Source organism: Miscanthus floridulus, chromosome 3 (assembly GCF_019320115.1).
Source record: "Miscanthus floridulus cultivar M001 chromosome 3, ASM1932011v1, whole genome shotgun sequence".
Classification (NCBI taxonomy): domain Eukaryota; kingdom Viridiplantae; phylum Streptophyta; class Magnoliopsida; order Poales; family Poaceae; genus Miscanthus; species Miscanthus floridulus.
Window position 1 is genome coordinate 3414933 of NC_089582.1, and position 15875 is coordinate 3430807.

Below are 15875 nucleotides of genomic sequence, written 5' to 3' on the forward strand. Positions count from 1 at the left end.
GAATCACTAGGCGGTTGTGAGGAAGCGGAACCGGAGGGAGGCTCACGGGGCCTCGCTCGTAGGGAGTCCGGGTAGCGGTACCCCCTCTGTCGCCCTCGAGCCCCTCGCCTCCCTCACCCTCGAGCGCCTCGCCTCCCTCGCCCATCTGCTGACAAATACTTGCCACCCTTCTTCACCCAAATGAACCTCACAGCTTCCTTACATATTGGGCATGGGAACTTCCCGTGAACACACTAGGCGGCAAATAGCCCATACGCCAAGAAGTCATGCAAGGAGTAGTGGTACCAAACGTGCATTTTGAAGCTTGTCTTTGTAGCTCGGTCGTATGTCCATACCCCCTTCTCCCAAGCATGGATTAATTCATCAATTATAGGCTCCATGAACATACCCATATTACTTCCCGGGTGTCCAGGAATTATCAACGACAAGAATACGTTATGCCGTTGAAAGGAGATGCTAGGAGGGAGACTGAGGGGGATAACAAAAATGGGCCAGCATGTGTATGGGGCAGCCATCATTCCATAAGGATTGAACCCATCTGTTGCTAGCGCGACATGTACATTACGGGCCTCAGCTGCTTTGTCACGATGTTTGTCATTGAAGTACGTCCATGCTTCAGCATTAGACGGATGTACCATCTTCCTAGGATTGTACCGTTTGCCATCTTTGTGCCATGTCATCTATTTCGCGGATTCCTCAATCATGAATAGCCGTTGAATCCTCGGCAGGAAAGGAAGGTGTCGTAGCACTCTTGCGGGGATCGGAAGCTACTTTTTCTGACCATCACCAGAGTCTACCTCCAGGTACCTGGAGGATTTACACTTCGAACAGTAATTTGCGTCCTTGTGTTCTTTCCTAAATAGGATGCACCCCTTCGGACAAACATGTATCTTGTCATACGGCATCTTAAGCATACGAAGGAGTTTCTCTGCCTCGTACAAGTTCGTCGGCAAAGTGTGCTTCTCCGGTAGCATGGTGCCAAACACGGCCAACATCTTATCGAAGCCTTCTCGACTCAGGTTTAACTCGGCCTTCAACCCCATTACGTGTCCAACCACATCTAGCTAAGAAATCGTTGTACGCTCGTGAAGGGGTTTCTGTGCCGAGTGTAACATTTTATAGAAGTCCTTTGCGGATTCCTCCATCTCCTCCTTCTCACGTCGTTCTACGAAGTGAGCTTGGTGGGCGTCATCTAGCATGTCTGCTACCCTGGCATCATCATCAAAAGCCTCGAGGCATGCTCTCACCACCTCCGCTCTTATACGATCTGCTTCACCATGGTAGATCCACTGCTGATAGTCAGGCGTATAACCATTGAACACAAGATGTCTATCCATGGTCTTCTCATCTACCTTTCTCCTATTGTCACATTTGCTATAGGGACACCAAACTAGAGAATGTCCTCTTGCTCCTGAGCCAAATGCATGTTTCAAGAAACGATCTGTCCCTTCACCCATTCATAGTCGTAGTCACTGCCGCTTCTCCAGCCCGTGTACATCCACTAATGGTCCTCCATCCTTTAACATTTATATCACAGAGTATTGTGACCATCAATTGCATCTACATGGTGTTCCTAATGTCTAATAGGTGAGGATAGGTCCTAATCCCACCCGCGGATGCATAGATGAGGTCAGTTTCCAGGCTCCGCTCCTCTCTGAGACAGAATTTTGGTAGCACCTCCCCACTGTTCTCTCGATACACGTCCTGTCAGGGAGAGTGTGTATCATGAGAACAACAGGGAAGAGCTGCCGAAACTCGGTCTTGGACCGGAGCAGACCATGGAAACTAACCCATCTATGCATTCGCGGACTGTCCAAAAAACGTGGACAATCCAAAACAGATACGGTCGTAGATATGCAAAGATCTGCATACCTACGACCGTATCTCTTTCGGACGGGAGACGCCTAACTGGGTTACGCGATCTAAGACAATGATACGGGAGGAGGGCTTATTTATACCTAGGGTGGCGGTGGAGTCAGGCTAGCGGGGTAGTGGCGAGTTAGGGCAGTGACGAGGCGATGCTGTGCAGGCAGACCCGCAACGCCGACGAAGAGGATCGGGGTCGCTGAGTCCCCTCTGATGTGCTCTTCTCTGCAAAAGAAGAAACACAATACTATAAGTTGAAAATTTCGGCAGAACCTCCCCTGTACGGAGAGGTTTTCAAAACCTACAAGAAAAAACCGACATGATGGCCGACAACCACATATCAAGGGAACAAATACGCACGATGGCCGATAGCCAAATATATATTAATCCACCACCAACACACCACCACCTCCACCACTACGACCACACCACCACCACCACCACCACGACCACACCACAACATCCACCACAACGACCATGACCACACCACCACATCCACCACAACGACCACACCACCACCACCTCAACGAACACACTACCCTCCTTCTCCACCTCCACCTCCACCTACACCTCCACCATTGCATGCCACCACCACCTCGACCTCCACCTAGACCTCCTCCTTCACCAGCATTGTACACCATGAAGCGAGGGAAGGGCATACCTGGACGTCGGAGGGACGTCGGAGGCCGTAGACGGGGCGAGGGTCGCAGACGGGGCGACGTCAAGGGGCCGGGGCGGGGCACCTCCTCCTCTCTTCTCCTGTTCCCCTTCTCCTCTTCCTCCCTTTCTCCCACCTTCTGCTCAGAACCAGGGCGGGCACGGCGGACAGCGTGGACGTGGTTGGCGGGTGGCGTGGGGTCCTCCTCCTTCTTCGGTGGCCGGCGGATGGCACGAAGGTTCTCCTCCTCCTCGGGGCGGGCCGGCCGGCGGGCGTGGGCGAGCGGTGCGGTCGGGGCGGGGCACCTCCGGCGGGTTGAGGCGAGCGGCGGGGTGGGGCTCCTCTGGTGGCCTGCTCCTCCTCCCTCCTCCTCTGGCGGCCGGGCGCGCGGGGCGCGTGGGGCGGCGTGGTGGTGGGCGGCGGGGCGTTCGGCCACACTACGACGGGGGGCGGCCGGGCGTGCTGCGGCAGGCCACGCGGGGCACGAAGCAGCGGCGGGCTGGGAGGGCGGCGGGGCAAAGCAGCGGCGGCGTCAAGCGTTCTGTGGGTGGGGAAGGCTTTGGCCGATTTACGGTTGGGCCCTTTGCCGAGGGCCCAGATCCAGAGCCCTCGACAAAGATTTTTTATTTTTTTTAAATATTTTTTGCCGAGGGCCATTAGCCAGGCCCTCGGCAAAGACTCCCTTTGCCGAGGGCCAGGCTAGGCCCTCGGCAAAGTTTTTTTTTGTCCGTGGGCGGGGAATTTGGGCGCGGCCGATTTAGGGTTGGCCCTTTGCCGAGGGCCCAGATCCAGAGCCCTCGGCAAAGATTTTTTTATTTTTTTTTAATATTCTTTGCCGAGGGTCATTGGCTAGGCCCTCGACAAAGACCCCCTTTGTCGAGGGCCAGGCTAGACCCTCGGCAAAGAGTTTTTTTTTGTTTTTTGAACCCAGTTTTTTTTGTGGTGCTATAATACATTATTTAAATCTCAATTTTAAAATTTGGGCCAATTTTGACTTTTTTTATATATTTCCCTAATTTATTTCTTTTTGTTGATTTTTTTCGAATATTTCAAATTTGAACTGCAGGTGGATGGAATAATGTAATTTAGTGATTCAAAAAATATTATTCATGGTATTTGGTATATGTTGAGTCCCTATCCACGAACTCGTATCAAATTTCGGGCATCTTCTTCACGTAACATGACGAGGAACTTGTCGGAAAAGTGTTTTTAAATTATATAAAATCAATACGAAGTCTGAAAATCATGAAACTTGTCGAGGTGTCATGTTATCGTATGTGTAGGCTGTGGTAAAAATTTGAGAAGGTTTCAAGCAAGTTATGACGTCGGATGCCTAAAACCCAGACATCTAGGCATCCGACGTCACAACTTGCTCAAAAACCTTCTCAAATTTTTACCACAGCCTACACATGTGATAACATGACACCTCGACAAGTTTCATGATTTTCGGACTTCGTATGGATTTTATATAATTTAAAAACACTTTTCCGACAAGTTTCTCGTCATGTTACGTGAAGAAGATGCCCGAAATTTGATGCGAGTTCGTGGATAGGGACTCAACATATACCAAATACTATGAATAATATTTTTTGAATCACTAAATTGCATTATTCCATCCACTTGCTGTTCAAATTTGAAATATTCGAAAAAAAATCAACGAAAAGAAACAAATTAGGAAAATATATCAAAAAAAGTCAAATTTGGCCCAAATTTTAAAATTGAGATTTAAATAATGTATTATAGCACCACAAAAAAACTGAATTCAAAAAACCAAAAAAAAACTCTTTGCCGAGGGTCTAGCCTGGCCCTCGGCAAAGGGGGTCTTTGTCCAGGGCCTGGCCAATGGCCCTCGGCAAAGAATATTAAAAAAAATCTTTGCCGAGTGTCTGACGGCGGGCACTTGGCAAAGACTAATGCCAGTGGCCGCCGTGACCCATCCGGCCATATTTACCGAGGGCTAGGCCCTCAGGAAAGATTTATTTTGCCGAGGGCCGTTTGTTTGCCGAGGGTCAGGCCCTCGGCAAAGGCTTCTTTGCCGAGGGCTTCTGGGGCTGGCCCTCGGCAAAGTCCCCCTTTACCGAATACCTAAGATCTAGCTATCGACAAACCCAGAAGCCCTCGGCAAAGAGGACGTCTCCGATAGTGCGTCGAGCTACCGCACAAACAGCTCGGCCGGCAAATATCCGCGCGCACGCACGTAACACTGACACGATTCGGAAATTGTATAGAGTTTTCAATGCAAAATTATTTATTAGTTTTTTATTATTTCTTGAAACTGATTAAATCAGCTCAAACTTATAAAATACATAATAATAAATCACACAAGTATTTGAAAAGATAAAACCAATTTTATTAGGTTTCTATAAACTAAATCTACACGGCACTATCATTTCGACCTTCTCAGTGAAATCAGCCATTTCGCAGTCTACTCGAGCCTAACTAATCTCTCTGTCTTTTTGACAGCAAATAAAAAAAAAGGGGGGCATATATTCCCTGCTTCGCCACGCTGCTGCTCAAGATGCAAAGGAGCGTTTCCTGCTTCGCCATGCTGCTGCTGTGAAGGCGAAATGACGTTTTCTATTTCGCCATGCTGCTACCGAGGAGGCGAAATGACATTGCTTTCTTAGCCAAGCTGCTCCTGAGGACGCGAAAACACACCAGATAAGCATCCTTGTTAAGTTTTCGTTTTAAATATTGGTATAAAAAGTAAAAGCTCGTCGTGGGCTGAACCTGAGGCATTCAAATTATTCACGTCTCGCACGAACGACGAAACCACTGCACCAGTTAAGTATCTTTTTCTCTCTTTCTACAGAAATCATTAGTGCACAATTCGTTAGCTATTTCGCATGCGATATCAAAGTAGCCGCTAAAGCTTGTTTATACCTCCGGCTAGATCTCGCAATTTTCACTTCAGGTGGGTTCGCATCTCAAGCATTCCGCTCCCGTCCATGCGAAATGAGTTTCGCGTCCAGGCGTTGCGAAACGGAAGTCGGAGTGCAGGTCATGGCGCCCAGCCCAAGCAAAGGCTAGAAACGCGACGAAAGGCAAAGATCTCGCCAACAAGTCGTCCATTCGGAGCGATAGCCAAGGCCCTTCATGGCCCAGCTAGGTTTTGCAGAGATAGCGAGGAAGTGCCCATGCGATTCCCTCCTGGGGTTCAGAGGTAGCGAATGTACATTCGCTAGTGGCCTCAAAAGACCCAGAAAAATCTCTTTTCACCCAGAAGCGCTGCCATTTCGGAACCACACTGTTCTAACGTATACGTCTCTTCGCCCAGAAGCAACTGGGCCGGCATCCGAGTATTAGCTCTTCTAATTAAAGTCCAGCTCTCGAGCGAGACCCTCAGTAAAGAACAAAAAAACTCAGTTTTTTTTTTTTTTGCTTTAGCATCATCAAAGCAGCAGTGCATTTGGGAACTCATCCTTTCAATATTGTTTTCCTTTACTTAATTCGCTCCTCAGCATATTTTAATATTATCATTTCGGCATCAAAAACCATCCAAAGTATGTCTGCTCTCTTTGGACTTCAGATATCGCCGAGCGTTTTCTGTATTACACATAGCTTATTACCTGCTTTATTGCTCACGAGGCTTAGAGCATCTTCAAGATTATCTAATATTTTATTCCAAAAACATGGAGTTTTATAACTCTTAAAAAAATATTGAAAGGAATAAAGAAGACTATCTCCCAAAGTTTATGATAATCCACTCCTAAAATATAGAAGATAATTTTACATCAGGAATCCTATACTATTTTTAAATTGTCCTAACCACTTTTATATATTCTTTTCTCTTTTGTACATTTGCACCAGAAACCCTTTCCTACTATTTATTCTTTCCATGTCCTTCCACCTTTAGATTAGCTGACAAACACGCGCGGGAGAGAAGATACGACTCGGAAGCGCGTAACTTTACGTGGAACAGGTGACTTTTCCTAAGTTCTAAAAGATTAGGAAGATGAATTAGGAGTTGTTAGAGAGATGTTTTCTCATCTTACTAAAAAAAACAAGATTAGGAAGTGCCACTCAAATTCGTTCACTGCCAACTTGTTTCTTTATAAAGCGATCTTTGCGCACTGTACATTACTTCACTAACACCTTTCGTAGTTTGGCTATAGCGAGAGCTTTGCCTTTTATAAAAGGTCACAACAACCGGAGTGTCCCTGCAACTCATTTTAGGACAGGCAGTCGAGTATTCGCGCATTAGAATTGCACCGGGCATTTCGACATTTGAAGCCACAACAACGGCCAAACTTCAAAAATTACAACCAATTAAAGAGGCATTCGCAAGATCGCAAGGTCAAGTGCTCAAGTACCGCACCTTTCGGCCCGCCATCTTGGTCATCCACACCAAGCAAAGGCTTCCAAGATAACCCAGATAAGTTAATTATTCGCACTGCAGCAGTTCTTAACAAACTATCGACTGTTTTCGAAGTGCCCAGATAAGCTCAACCTCTTTAAAATTCATTTTTAATTCAAAAAAATGTTATCCTTGTCAGGTCGCAAGACTCTTACATAGTTCGTTATCACTTCTCCCTCAAATGTGGTCAGGTTTCTTTTATTTAGATTAAATGCATTTCAGAGCAATCATTTCCCTAGGCAACAACCTCTTCGCTAGGAAAGTGTCGAAGTCGATCTTTATTGTCTTCGCCAATTTGGGTTCATCACCATACAAAGACAGAGCTCAAGCAAGAAGAGTGGCCAGGCTCTCGACCAGTCTGTTCGGACATCTTTCGGGCATTCGGTGCCCGCGGCCGTGGCCGACGGTACTTGGAGTTCGCAAGAGTATTCACCGAGTCTCTACAGCCGGTTTTTGCAATTGGCGAAAACGCCTTTGTCGTTCACAGTCAACTCATATTCCAACTTGGCTAGCGTATATTCGCCGGACCGGGCACAGCGCCCAAGAAGCTTCAGCTAAGAGCACCAGTTCTAAAACTATTTTAATTTGGGCCTTGTTTAGATGCCATCCAAAATCTAAGTTTTTTCACTCTCTCCATCACATCAATTTTTAGCCGTTTGCATGGAGTATTAAATGTAGGTAAAAAAATAACTAATTACACAGTTTAGTTGGAAATCACGAGATGAATCTTTTGAGCCTAGTTGGTCCACGATTGGACAATATTTATCAAATAAGACGAAAGTGCTACTATTTATCGGGTTCACTTTTTTTCAAAGTGAACGAGGCCTTGGTAAACCTAACCCGCAAAGCAAGTTGCTCACTCTTTCAACTACCTGTTATTCTTTTTTTTCGAAAAGCCAAGCTTTATTTGTAATTACTTTTATGTATGTCCCTTGTCTTACTCTCAGTCTAGACAGGCATTCAGTACACGGAAGTGGCGAAGCATTATTCGCTCAAGACTCAGCAGAGTTTTCCAGTGTTTCGCACCTGCACGTCCCACTTGAAGACTGCGCCATGAAGCTGGACTCATCCTCACGATACATCTCTCTCAGAAGTGGCTTTTTCTAGCGAAATGAGCAACCCTGGAAGAAAACCACGCTACTAAGCATTAGTTGAAACTTGTTTATTCAATATTTTTTCGTAAATAGCTTCCTTTTGTTGAAGTCACACAATTATTTATTCCTTGCACTTCAAGTCGTATTTTTATAATTCAAAAGCCCAAGAGCTAAAGACTTCGATCCTCTAAAAATACGCGAGGACAAAGTTAACGAAAAGACTAAGGGCTCAAGACTTCGACTCTAAAAAAATACGTGAGGGCAAAGCTAAATGAAAAGACTAAGTGATCAAAGCCTTCGACCCTCCAAAAATACGTGAGAGTCTTCGACCCTTCAAAAATACATGAGGACGAAGCTAAATGAAAAGCTTAAGTGCTAAAGACTTCGACCCTCTAAAAATACGTGAGGGTGAAGCTAAATGAAAAGCCTTAGGGCTCAAGACTTCGACCCTCCAAAAATACGTGAGGGCGAAGCTAAATGAAAAGCCTAAGGGCTCAAGACTTCGACCCTCTAAAAATACGTGAGGGCGAAGCTAAATGAAAAGTCTGTCGATGTTTCACCACCGATAGCCTGCCATGGGGGTACCCGGGGTAGTTTGTTCGGACTTCAGCGTATGCAGAACTCGACGGTAAACGCAAGAGACATTCGATTTATCCTGGTTCGGGCCCTCGATCGTTGATCGAGTAATAGCCCTACGTCCAGTCGGCGTTAGCCTTTGCGTTGAATTGATTGTAAAATGTTGTGTTGCGTTGTGTGTTCGTCCCTAGGAACCCTGCCCTCCTTTATATAGTCAGGAGGTCAGAATCCTAGTCGGTTTACAATGAGAGTTCCTAGTAGGATTACAGAATAATACTACTACTAAGATTACAGGGGAAGAATCCTAGTTAGACTAGATCTTCCCCCTTCCTTGCGGGGTATCCCGTGGGTCCCGCACCGACAAGCCCCCGAGCACTTCATGGTTGAGCTCTAGAAGCCTCGTCTTGTTCCTTCAGGTCTTGTCGAGCAGGAACAAGGGTCGTCCGAGTGCTTTCTTGAGCGAAACCGTGTAGCGCTTCGTGAGATCTTCGCGTGGTGTGTACCTTTTTGAAGAAAAAAATACTCCCATTTGGGTGTAGCCCCCGAGCCTCTTGCTGTTTGGCACAAGGAGCTGGAGGGTCTTCTCTTGAAATCGCTCTGATTCTTCGTCGAAGGGGTCCTGAGCATATACCCGGGTTCTTTATCAAAAAGAGCTCGGATATAGCCATGTTCGGGTTCTTTTTGTCGTGTGGTCTTGAAGTGGTCTGTCTTGAAGAAGTCTTCTGAGTGATGTGTGCTTTTTTGAAGGAAAAAGTGCACTCACTAAGTGTAGCCCCCGAGCCTCTTGCTATTTGGAATAAAAAGTTGGAGGGTCTTGAATCTTATGTTGTTTGAAAAATTGCTGTCTTGAGAAAGTCTTCTGAGTGATGTGCGCTTTTTTAAAGGAAAAAGTGCACTCACTAAGTGTAGTCCCCGAGCCTCTTGCTATTTGGAACAAAAAGTTGGAGTATCTTGAATCTTATGTTGTTTAAAAAACTGCTGTCTTGAGGAAGTCTTCTGAGTGATGTGCGCTTTTTTGAAGGAAAGAGTGCACTCACTTAGTGTAGCCCCCGAGCCTCTTGTTGGGTTCTTTTATCCAAAAAGAACTTGGATACAGGTTCTTAGCATGTTCTCTTGTAGTCTGCTGTTGTCAGATGTAGTTGTATGGTGGTGATTGATAGTAAATTATGTTTGTTCACGAGTTGTACAGTGTTGGTATATTCTTCCGAATATGCTCATTCTTGAGTACTGCTCCTTCACGCCTGAGTCCTCTTTCATTGAATTATGTCTTTTCACTGTGTCCTTTGTTAGGTTTGTTCCGTTGGTGCTCCCGTTCCATGTGCACCGCTTCTTTTGGCCTATAAATATCCTCCTTGTGTGCTGTTTTGATTCATCGAGCATTCTGTTGCGTGGTGTGAAATCTCCGTAGTCATGAATATGGTAGTTTGTGAAGTAGAGCAGCCTCCGGGTGTATTTTGCAGTTCTTGTGTATCTTGCCGTAGTTGGAGGGAGTCTTGTGATAGAGATTAGAGGTAGGCTAATCCCGCAGCAGCATTGTACTTGGAAGTACATGGCGGTAGTCGGAGGGAGTCTTGTGATGTGGGATACGTTCCTTCATCTGGCAGTTCTAGGTTGATCCTCGTCGTCTGCCCTGAGACTGTTCGGTGCAGATCAACACCATATCCAGCATCACATCGGACTTGGGTAGATAGATGCCTGCCGGCCTTCTTTGCTCCATGTTGTCCCGCCATGCTGCTGATTTCCGCCTTGGATGCACTGCGTCCGTCCTTTGAAGAAAATAGTGTAGCCGAGGGCGGTTTATTCTACCGAGTAGCAATTTGGAACACGTAGTTGTTCCAGAGCCTAGCCGTGTCTGGGTTCCTCTTTGCTACCTTGCTTGTCGTAGTACCGAATTCATTGGGTCTTGTAAGATGTGTAATCTTCTATTTTTTGAAACCATTTATAATGGAAAGAATCTTGTCTTCTGAGTTGTTATTCTTTATTCTCCTGAAGTCCCGGTTGTTTATGAGATTCCTGAGTTCTTTCTATAAGGACCGGGTTGTTGCATTCCTTGTGAGGTAACCCTTCTTTGCTTCATGGTTGATGAGTTCTTTTTGTAGCAATATGATAACTCCACCGTGGTGCTGGATGGATAAGTCTGAAATCTGCCCGTTGAACTGTACTGTTGTGTGGATTTGTGTCATCCGTCATTTTAGCTGTGTCAGTAAATGGACTGTTGCGTCCTCATGCCATGTTAAAACGGGCCTGGTGGGCCGCGTTTTTACTGGTGTAAAATCTATTTAAGGGCCTTTCCTCTTCTTCTTCCTTACTGCCCTAATTTTCACTTGAAACCCTAGTCTTCAAACTTCCGCCACCGCCATTGTTGCCGTCATCTGAGCGTTGCCGTCTGAGCCTTCTCGATTCTTAGTGCCCCATTGCTTTTGCTAGTATATGGGTAGGAAAAAGTCAGCGAGTAAGTCCCAGGCGACCTTTGTCGACGAGGAAGCATCACTCTCCGTTATTGAAAATCAAGAATTCATGGCCATGAGGGTTGCTCAGAAGATCTAGCCGGCTCCAACAATGACTGAAGATCAGCTTTGCGAGCTCGTTAGCAATGGTCTGATTCAGAGCAAGGATATTGCTGATTGGAGAGCTCCAGGCGAACATCGGGTCCCTGCTCCAGGTCCTAGTGAGATTATTCTTTTCGTCTCCTTTATCCATGTCGGTCTCTGCCTTCCTGCTTCTGCTTTTCTTCACCAATTTCTCAACTATTTTGGGATTAGCCTGAACCATCTTGCTCCCAATGCTGTCCTTCATCTTTCTATTTTCATTCATCTTTGTGAAACTTTCCTTGAAATTCCTCCTTCTCTTTCTCTCTTTCGTTACTTCTTTCGCCTGAAGCCACAACTCCACCGCGATGACACCAATGTTCTTGGTGGCTGCGGGATTCAGTTTCGCCAGGGTCTTAAGAGCAAATTCTTTGACTATGACCTGGTTTTATGCCGCCAACTTGATTCCTCCTCTTTCCGTTCATTCTAGATCTGGTCCCTTGGTTAATGACCGATGGGAAAAGAACCCTGTGACGATGGCTGAGGTCCAGGCGATCAAGCCGTTTCTTGAGAGGATTTGTACTCTGAAAAAGCAAGGCTTGACCGGCTTTGGGATTATTTCTAGTTTTATTTGCCGCTGAGTTCAACCTCTGAAGGAGCGAGAAAACTACAGTTTCGAGTACTCTGGGGCGGAGGACCCTTCTCGTATGGTCCCTGCCCTTGAGTTGACTGATGAGGAGGTGCTCGAGCGTCTTTAGAAGATGCTGAAAGGAGTAAGCATCGCCTCGCTTGCTGTCCTTGAGTACAGTGCTAACAACCCGCCCCCTACTGTGAGTTGTTCTTTTCTTATGCGGGTACTTTTGAATGTCTTTTGTTGTATCCACTTTTTGCTTAATCTTCCTTGTCTTGTTGTTTTACTCTTTTATAGGAATTGGGGCGTAATTTTGCTGATCTAATTCCCCTTGATGATTTCCCTACAAATGTGGAGGCTGGGGGTAGTCTTGCTGGGGTGTCCTTGACCAGTAAGTTTCAGACCACCACAATATTTCCTGGCGTTTCTTCCGCAAACCTTGATGTATATGTAGAGTATGTTCCTCATCCAGTTCCTCGAGCTCCTCGTACTTTTGGAAAGAGGGGACGAGCGGATAGTTCTTCTTCTGCTCCATCTGCTGCCAAGAAGTCTCGCCAGTCGAGTACTCGTCCAGGTACTCTAGTTGTAGCTAGCATGCTCTTAGGTGAGCATATTAATATGCTTCGTCCTTTTGTTGTTTGTTTTTATCTTTGATCGAGTCCTTTTATCCTTTTTCAGCTGGTGCTATGGTGGCTTTGGTCGAGAGTGAGGAAGAAGAGGATGATGATGCCACCCTCGTTACTCGTCGGTGAGTTCTTTTCTTGTTTTCCTGTTGTTGAACCCCTCTTTTTATTTTGACTTTGGTCTTGTTCTCTTGTAGTAAGCGGTCATCGGGTTCGAGTTCTTCTAGGGCTCTAGTACCGGCCGCGCCGCTCCCGTTGTAGGGTGGCGGTGATGTTTTTGCCGCTATAGTTCCCCCTCTTAGGTCCTCTATTGGTTTTCTGAAGAAGAGGGTAGCTGAGTGAGTGATTCCTTGTCATGCTTCTTTGCTTCTATTTTATTTTTCCTGACTCATATTCTTATCGTTGAGTTTTCTTATCATCTTGCAGACCCTCGCCTTCTCTTATTCCTCAGCCACCCTCTTGTCAACCCTCTGGTGCGCCCCCGCGTACTGAGTCAAAGGACTCGGAAAGTACGGTCGGTGAGGTGGCCATGAGGGAGACGGGGCCCCCTGGTGATCATGTTGCTTTAGATCTGCTAACTCCGGGGGTGACCATGGCCGTAGGAGTGGATCCGTCTGAGGAGGTAGCCGGGGCTTCCTAGGATATGGCCCTAGTTCTTCCTTCTTTGCCTGCGCCGGCTTCTCCTTCTGCCTCTCTTGGTACCGGTGCTCCGCGTTTGGACGATGATGTGTTGCATCAATTTGATGCTACTCATCGGTTGTCAGAGCTAACCGCCGCCTAGGGAAGCTTGTCGACCCTTGCGACTTCTTTTGGGGAAAAGCTCCAGGTAAGTTTTTTTGAAGTTCTTTCTTTGGATGTTCATTTTTATTCTGTCCTTATGTCTTGTTTTTCTCTCTCTCTTTTTGCTCAGTCTTTTACTCATGATCATGCCAGCTTCTTTTTCTCGTCTGAAACTGAGAAAAAGTTGTCTTCTGAGGTGAGTACACTAAAGACAGAGCTTGACCTCTATCGGGCCGAGTTGGAGACCGAGCGTTAGACGCATCAGAAGGAGGAGAAGGCTCTCCATGCCTAGGTAATTGAGGCAGAAAAGCAGAGGGATGCAGCTACCCAGGAGGCCTTGAAAAATGTGGAGGCCATGAAGAAAGAGTGCACTGGTATTACGAGTTCTTTTTTGTTTCCTTTTGTATTCAAACTTGCCTTTCTACTGACTTGTTTTTTGTTGCCTAGCCTAGCTCTCCGAGTTGAAAAGCAGAAGCTCTCGGAGGGTATCGAGGAGATGAAGACACTTGTTCGTACTAACCACAATAAGGCTGAGGAGGTAATTACTCGAGCTGAAGAAGAACTCACGCTTGCTAAGTTGATTAGGCATGGAGCCGACAGGGATCTTGTGCAGGCCCAAAAAACTGTCGAAGCCTTGACTGGCAAGTTGGCGACGGCTATTGAGAACTGGAATGCTTTGTGGAAATCCTTTCGATCAGTAGCCGATCTTCTCCGGACTTCAGCGGATGATGGTTAATCTTGGGCTCAGTTTATTCCCCAAGTGTCGACCCGTTTCCAGGAGTTCATGAAGAGGTGCGCCCAACTGTGTACCAGGAATGTTCTTGCCTAGGTCCGGGTTCTTTCTCTAGAGTTTCCTTTGTCTAAGGTTGTTGATGAAGCTGAGAGTCAAGAATACCTGGATGCTGTTGAGAAGGTGGAGCCCGAGGTCGAAGATTTAGCCAGGAGGATTGTTGATAATCTTAACATTGATATCTCTTCTCCTAATGACAATGCTTGATGTAATTGACCTTTGTGCTCTAGCTTCTGTAATAGAACACTAAACTTCTTTTTGAATGAAGATTGAATGAAGATTCTTTATTTTTTGTTGATGTCTTCTTGATCTGTCGAGTGCTTTTATGGCTTTCGTTTGTGCCATGTAAACAACTCGGTATATGTAGGTCGTTGTTTTGACATACTTTCTTGATTTGATGAGTGCTTGTCTGGCTTTCGTCTGTGACTTGTAAGCAACTTTGCCTGTATTTATTTGTCTTGTAAACAATCTGGTTTAGGTAGATCGTTGTCTTGACAAACTTTCTTGATCTATCGAGTGCTTTTCTGGCTTTCGTTTGTGCCATGTAAACAACTTGGTATAGATCTTTGTGTTCTTGTTAGTGCTGAAAAGACTTAGGACCAGTGATCTCAAGTATCTTTAGCTTCTTCTTTTCGGCTTAACTCGGGATGTGGTCATCATTTGGTCCTTTCCCTGGTTGCAAAAACATCGTAGGATCGATAATCAGCCCCGAGCACTTCATGGTTGAGTTCTGAAAGCCTCGTCTTGTTCCTTCAGGTTCTGCCGAGTAGGTACAAACGTCATATGAGTGCTTTCCTGAGCGAAACCGTGTAGCGCTTCTTGGGATCTTATGAGTGTGGCCCCCGAGCCTCTTGCTATTTGGCACAAGGAGCTGGAGGGTCTTGCTCAGGCTTAATTTCAGTCGTTTTACTTTTTGGTTCGGGTGTCAGCTTATTAGCTACCCTCATTGGCGGGCTCAAGCATCTTTTCAGCTCTTTTGCTCTCGGCCGGTATGCTCAGGCGTATTTTCAACCATTTTGCTTTTTGGTTCGGTTGTTAGCTTATTAGCTACCCTCATCGGTGGGCTCAAGCATCTTTTTAGCTCTTTTGCTCTCGACCGGTATGCTCAGGCGTATTTTTAGCCATTTTGCTTTTTGTTTCGGGTGTTAGCTTATTAGCTACCCTCATCGGTGGGCTCAAGCATCTTTTCAGCTCTTTTGCTCTCAGACGGTATGCTCATTGGAAACAACTCGAATAAAGCCATAATAAGACATATGTTGTCGAGAAAGAACCATCTTTATTGATCAAGAACACTGATAAGTCATAATAGTACATATGTTGTCGAGGAGCACCAACTTTATTGATCATGAACATTGATCTCTTGTGGCTTGTATATATATTCTTCCTTGAGTTGTTTTCATATGTAGAATCTTCTTAGCTGGCTGATGTGCCATGTATTGTTGACTTCTTTTCCGTCTTCAGTTATCAACTTGTATGTGCCTAGTCCGGTGACTTTTGTGACGATAAAAGGACCTTCCCATGGACTGAGTAGTTTATGGCATCCGTCAGTTTTTTGTATTCTTCTTAGTACTAGGTCTCCGACTTGTAATGATCGAGGCTGGGTATTCTTGTTGTAGTGGCGTCTTAATCCTTGGAGGTATCTTGCTGATTGAAGGGTAGCATTTACTCTGACTTCTTCTATACTGTCGAGCTCTAATCTTCGGGTTTGTTCTACTTCTCCTTTGTCATATTGTTCTATCCTTGGTGACATTCAGATCAAGTCGGCAGGTAGTACGGCTTCTGATCCATAAACTAGGAAAAAGGTGAGTATCCAGTGGCTCTGCTTATTTGAGTCCGTAGCCCCCATACGACCTTGGGTAATTCTTCAATCCATTTTGATCCATAGTCTACTAGTTCTTCATACAATCTTGGTTTTAATCCGGCTAGTATGAGTCCATTAGCCCTTTCTACCTGTCCGTTAGCCTCTGGATGT